Source organism: Nomia melanderi, unplaced genomic scaffold (assembly GCF_051020985.1).
Source record: "Nomia melanderi isolate GNS246 unplaced genomic scaffold, iyNomMela1 scaffold0544, whole genome shotgun sequence".
NCBI classification, from domain to species: Eukaryota; Metazoa; Arthropoda; class Insecta; order Hymenoptera; family Halictidae; genus Nomia; species Nomia melanderi.
The window spans coordinates 15001-22500 of record NW_027475658.1 but is presented as its reverse complement, the minus strand read 5'-3'; positions in this window follow the sequence as shown (position 1 = coordinate 22500).

Here is a 7500-nt window from a genome sequence, read left to right as displayed (position 1 = left end):
TAACGCACGAAGTCCGAAGACCGCGTACGTTAACATGCTGGACATATCGAGAAAGCGCGAACCATGCTAGGCGTACCCATGTCGAGGCCCTCGCGTTAAAGATCATACTCTTCTTTTCGTTCTCTCTTCTTTGCCCAGAAATAATATATATTTCTTATAATATATACCTCTTAGTTTATGTATTTCTCTCTTAGGACACCTCAATTTTATATGTATATATTATATTTCATTCGAACAATTTTTGTTCGTCGCCCCTTTTTGTGTGTAGTATTTCGTTTGGTCTTTGCCATTAAATTTTTGTATACGAAAAATATATTTTCGCTCGGATAGAAAACCCCTTTTGGGTTTCTGAGAGTTGATGTGAGAGTCGTACAAGTATAACGAATATACGTTGTATCCAACCCAACATTCTGGGCTTACCACATAAGGGCCATTCGGTCTGAGACACCGACCCGTGGTCATGCTGTGTAGAGAAAAATTCGCAACGGAACGCGGTACAGAACAGTCGAGGAATGGACCTCGAGGAGCTGAACGACTGCTTCTCGACCGAGATCGTAGAATAGCCGCTCGCCCGCCGCTGCGCCGACCGGTCCGCTCGAACCGACGTGCTCTCTTATAGTAACCAAACGGGCGGCCGCGACGACCGCGGCGCCGGCCGCTCAGCACGGGCGCTTATGGTGGTAAACTGCCGCGCGTACAGACCAACCGGCCGGGCTGCTGGTACTTAGCCGCTGAAACTATGGTCGATTCGAACATATATTAACATACGATTTTTATTCGATAAATCGTTATTGTACATATTAAACGTTAGTTTCCACCGAAAGAAAAATTTTTTAGAATTTTTTTTTTCCAAAAATTGCAAGAGTAAACTTTTTTAATATTCGATTTAAAAATTTTTAAATGCTTAATCCTTACATTAAACTACTGGGAGAACTCAGAAATCATAATGAAAAAAATTACAAAAATTTATTTTTCTCAGAAACTCCGAAAAACAGAGTGGTCGAATCCGTGCAAGCCGGAATTTTTCTAAGTCCCCACGGTCAAGAGTAAACTTTTTTAATAAGCGTTTTAAAATTATTTCAATGTTTAATCCATGCGTAAACATGAAGTTTATTAACGTTTTTAACATTAAAAAAAATTACAAAAATTTATTTTTCGGAAAAAATGGAAAAAACCGATTCGTCGGAGCGAGGTGTCCTGCCCGTGCGGTAATTCCAGCAGGCGAATCGGACTTCCCGAAATTTTTCTAAGTCCCACGGTCGACACCAACTTTTTTAATAAGCGTTTTAAAATTATTTCAATGTTTAATCCATGCGTAAACATGAAGTTTATTAACGTTTTTAACATTAAAAAAAATTACAAAAATTTATTTTTCGGAAAAAAAGGAAAAAACCGATTCGGCGGAGCGAGGTGTCCAGCCCGTGCGGTAATTCCAGCAGGCGAATCGGACTTCCCGAAATTTTTCTAAGTCCCACGGTCGACACCAACTTTTTTAATAAGCGTTTTAAAATTATTTCAATGTTTAATCCATGCGTAAACATGATGTTTATTAACGTTTTCAACGTTAAAAAAAATTACAAAAATTTATTTTTCAAAAAAAATGGAAAAAACCGATTCGTCGGAGCGAGGTGTCCTGCCCGTGCGGTAATTCCAGCAGGCGAATCGGACTTCCCGAAATTTTTCTAAGTCCCACGGTCGACACCAACTTTTTTAATAAGCGTTTTAAAATTATTTCAATGTTTAATCCATGCGTAAACATGAAGTTTATTAACGTTTTTAACATTAAAAAAAATTACAAAAATTTATTTTTCGGAAAAAATGGAAAAAACCGATTCGTCGGAGCGAGGTGTCCTGCCCGTGCGGTAATTCCAGCAGGCGAATCGGACTTCCCGAAATTTTTCTAAGTCCCACGGTCGACACCAACTTTTTTAATAAGCGTTTTAAAATTATTTCAATGTTTAATCCATGCGTAAACATGAAGTTTATTAACGTTTTTAACATTAAAAAAAATTACAAAAATTTATTTTTCGGAAAAAAAGGAAAAAACCGATTCGGCGGAGCGAGGTGTCCAGCCCGTGCGGTAATTCCAGCAGGCGAATCGGACTTCCCGAAATTTTTCTAAGTCCCACGGTCGACACCAACTTTTTTAATAAGCGTTTTAAAATTATTTCAATGTTTAATCCATGCGTAAACATGAAGTTTATTAACGTTTTTAACATTAAAAAAAATTACAAAAATTTATTTTTCGGAAAAAATGGAAAAAACCGATTCGTCGGAGCGAGGTGTCCTGCCCGTGCGGTAATTCCAGCAGGCGAATCGGACTTCCCGAAATTTTTCTAAGTCCCACGGTCGACACCAACTTTTTTAATAAGCGTTTTAAAATTATTTCAATGTTTAATCCATGCGTAAACATGAAGTTTATTAACGTTTTTAACATTAAAAAAAATTACAAAAATTTATTTTTCGGAAAAAAAGGAAAAAACCGATTCGGCGGAGCGAGGTGTCCAGCCCGTGCGGTAATTCCAGCAGGCGAATCGGACTTCCCGAAATTTTTCTAAGTCCCACGGTCGACACCAACTTTTTTAATAAGCGTTTTAAAATTATTTCAATGTTTAATCCATGCGTAAACATGATGTTTATTAACGTTTTCAACGTTAAAAAAAATTACAAAAATTTATTTTTCAAAAAAAATGGAAAAAACCGATTCGTCGGAGCGAGGTGTCCTGCCCGTGCGGTAATTCCAGCAGGCGAATCGGACTTCCCGAAATTTTTCTAAGTCCCACGGTCGACACCAACTTTTTTAATAAGCGTTTTAAAATTATTTCAATGTTTAATCCATGCGTAAACATGAAGTTTATTAACGTTTTTAACATTAAAAAAAATTACAAAAATTTATTTTTCGGAAAAAATGGAAAAAACCGATTCGTCGGAGCGAGGTGTCCTGCCCGTGCGGTAATTCCAGCAGGCGAATCGGACTTCCCGAAATTTTTCTAAGTCCCACGGTCGACACCAACTTTTTTAATAAGCGTTTTAAAATTATTTCAATGTTTAATCCATGCGTAAACATGAAGTTTATTAACGTTTTTAACATTAAAAAAAATTACAAAAATTTATTTTTCGGAAAAAAAGGAAAAAACCGATTCGGCGGAGCGAGGTGTCCAGCCCGTGCGGTAATTCCAGCAGGCGAATCGGACTTCCCGAAATTTTTCTAAGTCCCACGGTCGACACCAACTTTTTTAATAAGCGTTTTAAAATTATTTCAATGTTTAATCCATGCGTAAACATGATGTTTATTAACGTTTTCAACGTTAAAAAAAATTACAAAAATTTATTTTTCAAAAAAAATGGAAAAAACCGATTCGTCGGAGCGAGGTGTCCTGCCCGTGCGGTAATTCCAGCAGGCGAATCGGACTTCCCGAAATTTTTCTAAGTCCCACGGTCGACACCAACTTTTTTAATAAGCGTTTTAAAATTATTTCAATGTTTAATCCATGCGTAAACATGAAGTTTATTAACGTTTTTAACATTAAAAAAAATTACAAAAATTTATTTTTCGGAAAAAATGGAAAAAACCGATTCGTCGGAGCGAGGTGTCCTGCCCGTGCGGTAATTCCAGCAGGCGAATCGGACTTCCCGAAATTTTTCTAAGTCCCACGGTCGACACCAACTTTTTTAATAAGCGTTTTAAAATTATTTCAATGTTTAATCCATGCGTAAACATGAAGTTTATTAACGTTTTTAACATTAAAAAAAATTACAAAAATTTATTTTTCGGAAAAAAAGGAAAAAACCGATTCGGCGGAGCGAGGTGTCCAGCCCGTGCGGTAATTCCAGCAGGCGAATCGGACTTCCCGAAATTTTTCTAAGTCCCACGGTCGACACCAACTTTTTTAATAAGCGTTTTAAAATTATTTCAATGTTTAATCCATGCGTAAACATGATGTTTATTAACGTTTTCAACGTTAAAAAAAATTACAAAAATTTATTTTTCAAAAAAAATGGAAAAAACCGATTCGTCGGAGCGAGGTGTCCTGCCCGTGCGGTAATTCCAGCAGGCGAATCGGACTTCCCGAAATTTTTCTAAGTCCCACGGTCGACACCAACTTTTTTAATAAGTGTTTTAAAATTATTTCAATGTTTAATCCATGCGTAAACATGAAGTTTATTAACGTTTTTAACATTAAAAAAAATTACAAAAATTTATTTTTCGGAAAAAATGGAAAAAACCGATTCGTCGGAGCGAGGTGTCCTGCCCGTGCGGTAATTCCAGCAGGCGAATCGGACTTCCCGAAATTTTTCTAAGTCCCACGGTCGACACCAACTTTTTTAATAAGCGTTTTAAAATTATTTCAATGTTTAATCCATGCGTAAACATGATGTTTATTAACGTTTTCAACGTTAAAAAAAATTACAAAAATTTATTTTTCAAGAAAAATGGAAAATACCGATTCGGCGGAGCGAGGTGTCCAGCCCGTGCGGTAATTCCAGCAGGCGAATCGGACTTCCCGAAATTTTTCTAAGTCCCACGGTCGACACCAACTTTTTTAATAAGCGTTTTAAAATTATTTCAATGTTTAATCCATGCGTAAACATGATGTTTATTAACGTTTTCAACGTTAAAAAAAATTACAAAAATTTATTTTTCAAGAAAAATGGAAAATACCGATTCGGCGGAGCGAGGTGTCCAGCCCGTGCGGTAATTCCAGCAGGCGAATCGGACTTCCCGAAATTTTTCTAAGTCCCACGGTCGACACCAACTTTTTTAATAAGTGTTTTAAAATTATTTCAATGTTTAATCCATGCGTAAACATGACGTTTATTAACGTTTTTGACATTAAAAAAAATTACAAAAATTTATTTTTCAAAAAAAATGGAAAAAACCGATTCGTCGGAGCGAGGTGTCCAGCCCGTGCGGTAATTCCAGCAGGCGAATCGGACTTCCCGAAATTTTTCTAAGTCCCACGGTCGACACCAACTTTTTTAATAAGCGTTTTAAAATTATTTCAATGTTTAATCCATGCGTAAACATGATGTTTATTAACGTTTTCAACGTTAAAAAAAATTACAAAAATTTATTTTTCAAAAAAAATGGAAAAAACCGATTCGTCGGAGCGAGGTGTCCTGCCCGTGCGGTAATTCCAGCAGGCGAATCGGACTTCCCGAAATTTTTCTAAGTCCCACGGTCGACACCAACTTTTTTAATAAGCGTTTTAAAATTATTTCAATGTTTAATCCATGCGTAAACATGAAGTTTATTAACGTTTTTAACATTAAAAAAAATTACAAAAATTTATTTTTCGGAAAAAATGGAAAAAACCGATTCGTCGGAGCGAGGTGTCCTGCCCGTGCGGTAATTCCAGCAGGCGAATCGGACTTCCCGAAATTTTTCTAAGTCCCACGGTCGACACCAACTTTTTTAATAAGCGTTTTAAAATTATTTCAATGTTTAATCCATGCGTAAACATGAAGTTTATTAACGTTTTTAACATTAAAAAAAATTACAAAAATTTATTTTTCGGAAAAAAAGGAAAAAACCGATTCGGCGGAGCGAGGTGTCCAGCCCGTGCGGTAATTCCAGCAGGCGAATCGGACTTCCCGAAATTTTTCTAAGTCCCACGGTCGACACCAACTTTTTTAATAAGCGTTTTAAAATTATTTCAATGTTTAATCCATGCGTAAACATGAAGTTTATTAACGTTTTTAACATTAAAAAAAATTACAAAAATTTATTTTTCGGAAAAAATGGAAAAAACCGATTCGTCGGAGCGAGGTGTCCTGCCCGTGCGGTAATTCCAGCAGGCGAATCGGACTTCCCGAAATTTTTCTAAGTCCCACGGTCGACACCAACTTTTTTAATAAGCGTTTTAAAATTATTTCAATGTTTAATCCATGCGTAAACATGATGTTTATTAACGTTTTCAACGTTAAAAAAAATTACAAAAATTTATTTTTCAAAAAAAATGGAAAAAACCGATTCGTCGGAGCGAGGTGTCCTGCCCGTGCGGTAATTCCAGCAGGCGAATCGGACTTCCCGAAATTTTTCTAAGTCCCACGGTCGACACCAACTTTTTTAATAAGTGTTTTAAAATTATTTCAATGTTTAATCCATGCGTAAACATGACGTTTATTAACGTTTTTGACATTAAAAAAAATTACAAAAATTTATTTTTCAAAAAAAATGGAAAAAACCGATTCGTCGGAGCGAGGTGTCCAGCCCGTGCGGTAATGCCAGCAGGCGATCCGGGGTACTCGAAATTTTTCTAAGTCCCGACGGTCAAGAGTAAACTTTTTCATCGCATATTTCAAAATTTTTTCAATGTTTAATCTACGCATAAAAACGCAGTTTATCGCAGTTTTTAACGTTGAGAAAATTGACAAAAATTTTTTTTTCACTGAAAATGGAAAAAATGTATCGGTCGATGCGGGCTATCCAGGCCGTGCGGTAATTCCAGCAGGCGATCCGGGGTACTCGAAATTTTTCTAAGTCCCGACGGTCAAGAGTAAACTTTTTCATCACATATTTCAAAATTTTTTTAATGTTTAATCCACGCATAAAAACGCAGTTTATTAACGTTTTTAACGTTGAGAAAATTGACAAAAATTTTTTTTTCACTGAAAATGGAAAAAATGTATCGGTCGATGCGGGCTATCCAGGCCGTGCGGTAATTCCAGCAGGCGATCCGGGGTACTCGAAATTTTTCTAAGTCCCGACGGTCAAGAGTAAACTTTTTCATCACATATTTCAAAATTTTTTTAATGTTTAATCCACGCATAAAAACGCAGTTTATTAACGTTTTTAACGTTGAGAAAATTGACAAAAATTTTTTTTTCACTGAAAATGGAAAAAATGTATCGGTCGATGCGGGCTATCCAGGCCGTGCGGTAATTCCAGCAGGCGATCCGGGGTACTCGAAATTTTTCTAAGTCCCGACGGTCAAGAGTAAACTTTTTCATCACATATTTCAAAATTTTTTTAATGTTTAATCCACGCATAAAAACGCAGTTTATTAACGTTTTTAACGTTGAGAAAATTGACAAAAATTTTTTTTTCACTGAAAATGGAAAAAATGTATCGGTCGATGCGGGCTGTCCAGGCCGTGCGGTAATTCCAGCAGGCGATCCGAGGTACTCGAAATTTTTCTAAGTCCGAACGGTCAAGAGTAAACTTTTTCATCACATATTTCAAAATTTTTTTAATGTTTAATCCACGCATAAAAACGCAGTTTATTAACGTTTTTAACGTTGAGAAAATTGACAAAAATTTTTTTTTCACTGAAAATGGAAAAAATGTATCGGTCGATGCGAGCTGTCCAGGCCGTGCGGTAATTCCAGCCGGCGATCCGAGGTACTCGAAATTTTTCTAAGTCCGAACGGTCAAGAGTAAACTTTTTCATCACATATTTCAAAATTTTTTCAATGTTTAATCCACTCATAAAAACGCAGTTTATTAACGTTTTTAACGTTGAGAAAATTGACAAAAATTTTTTTTTCACTGAAAAT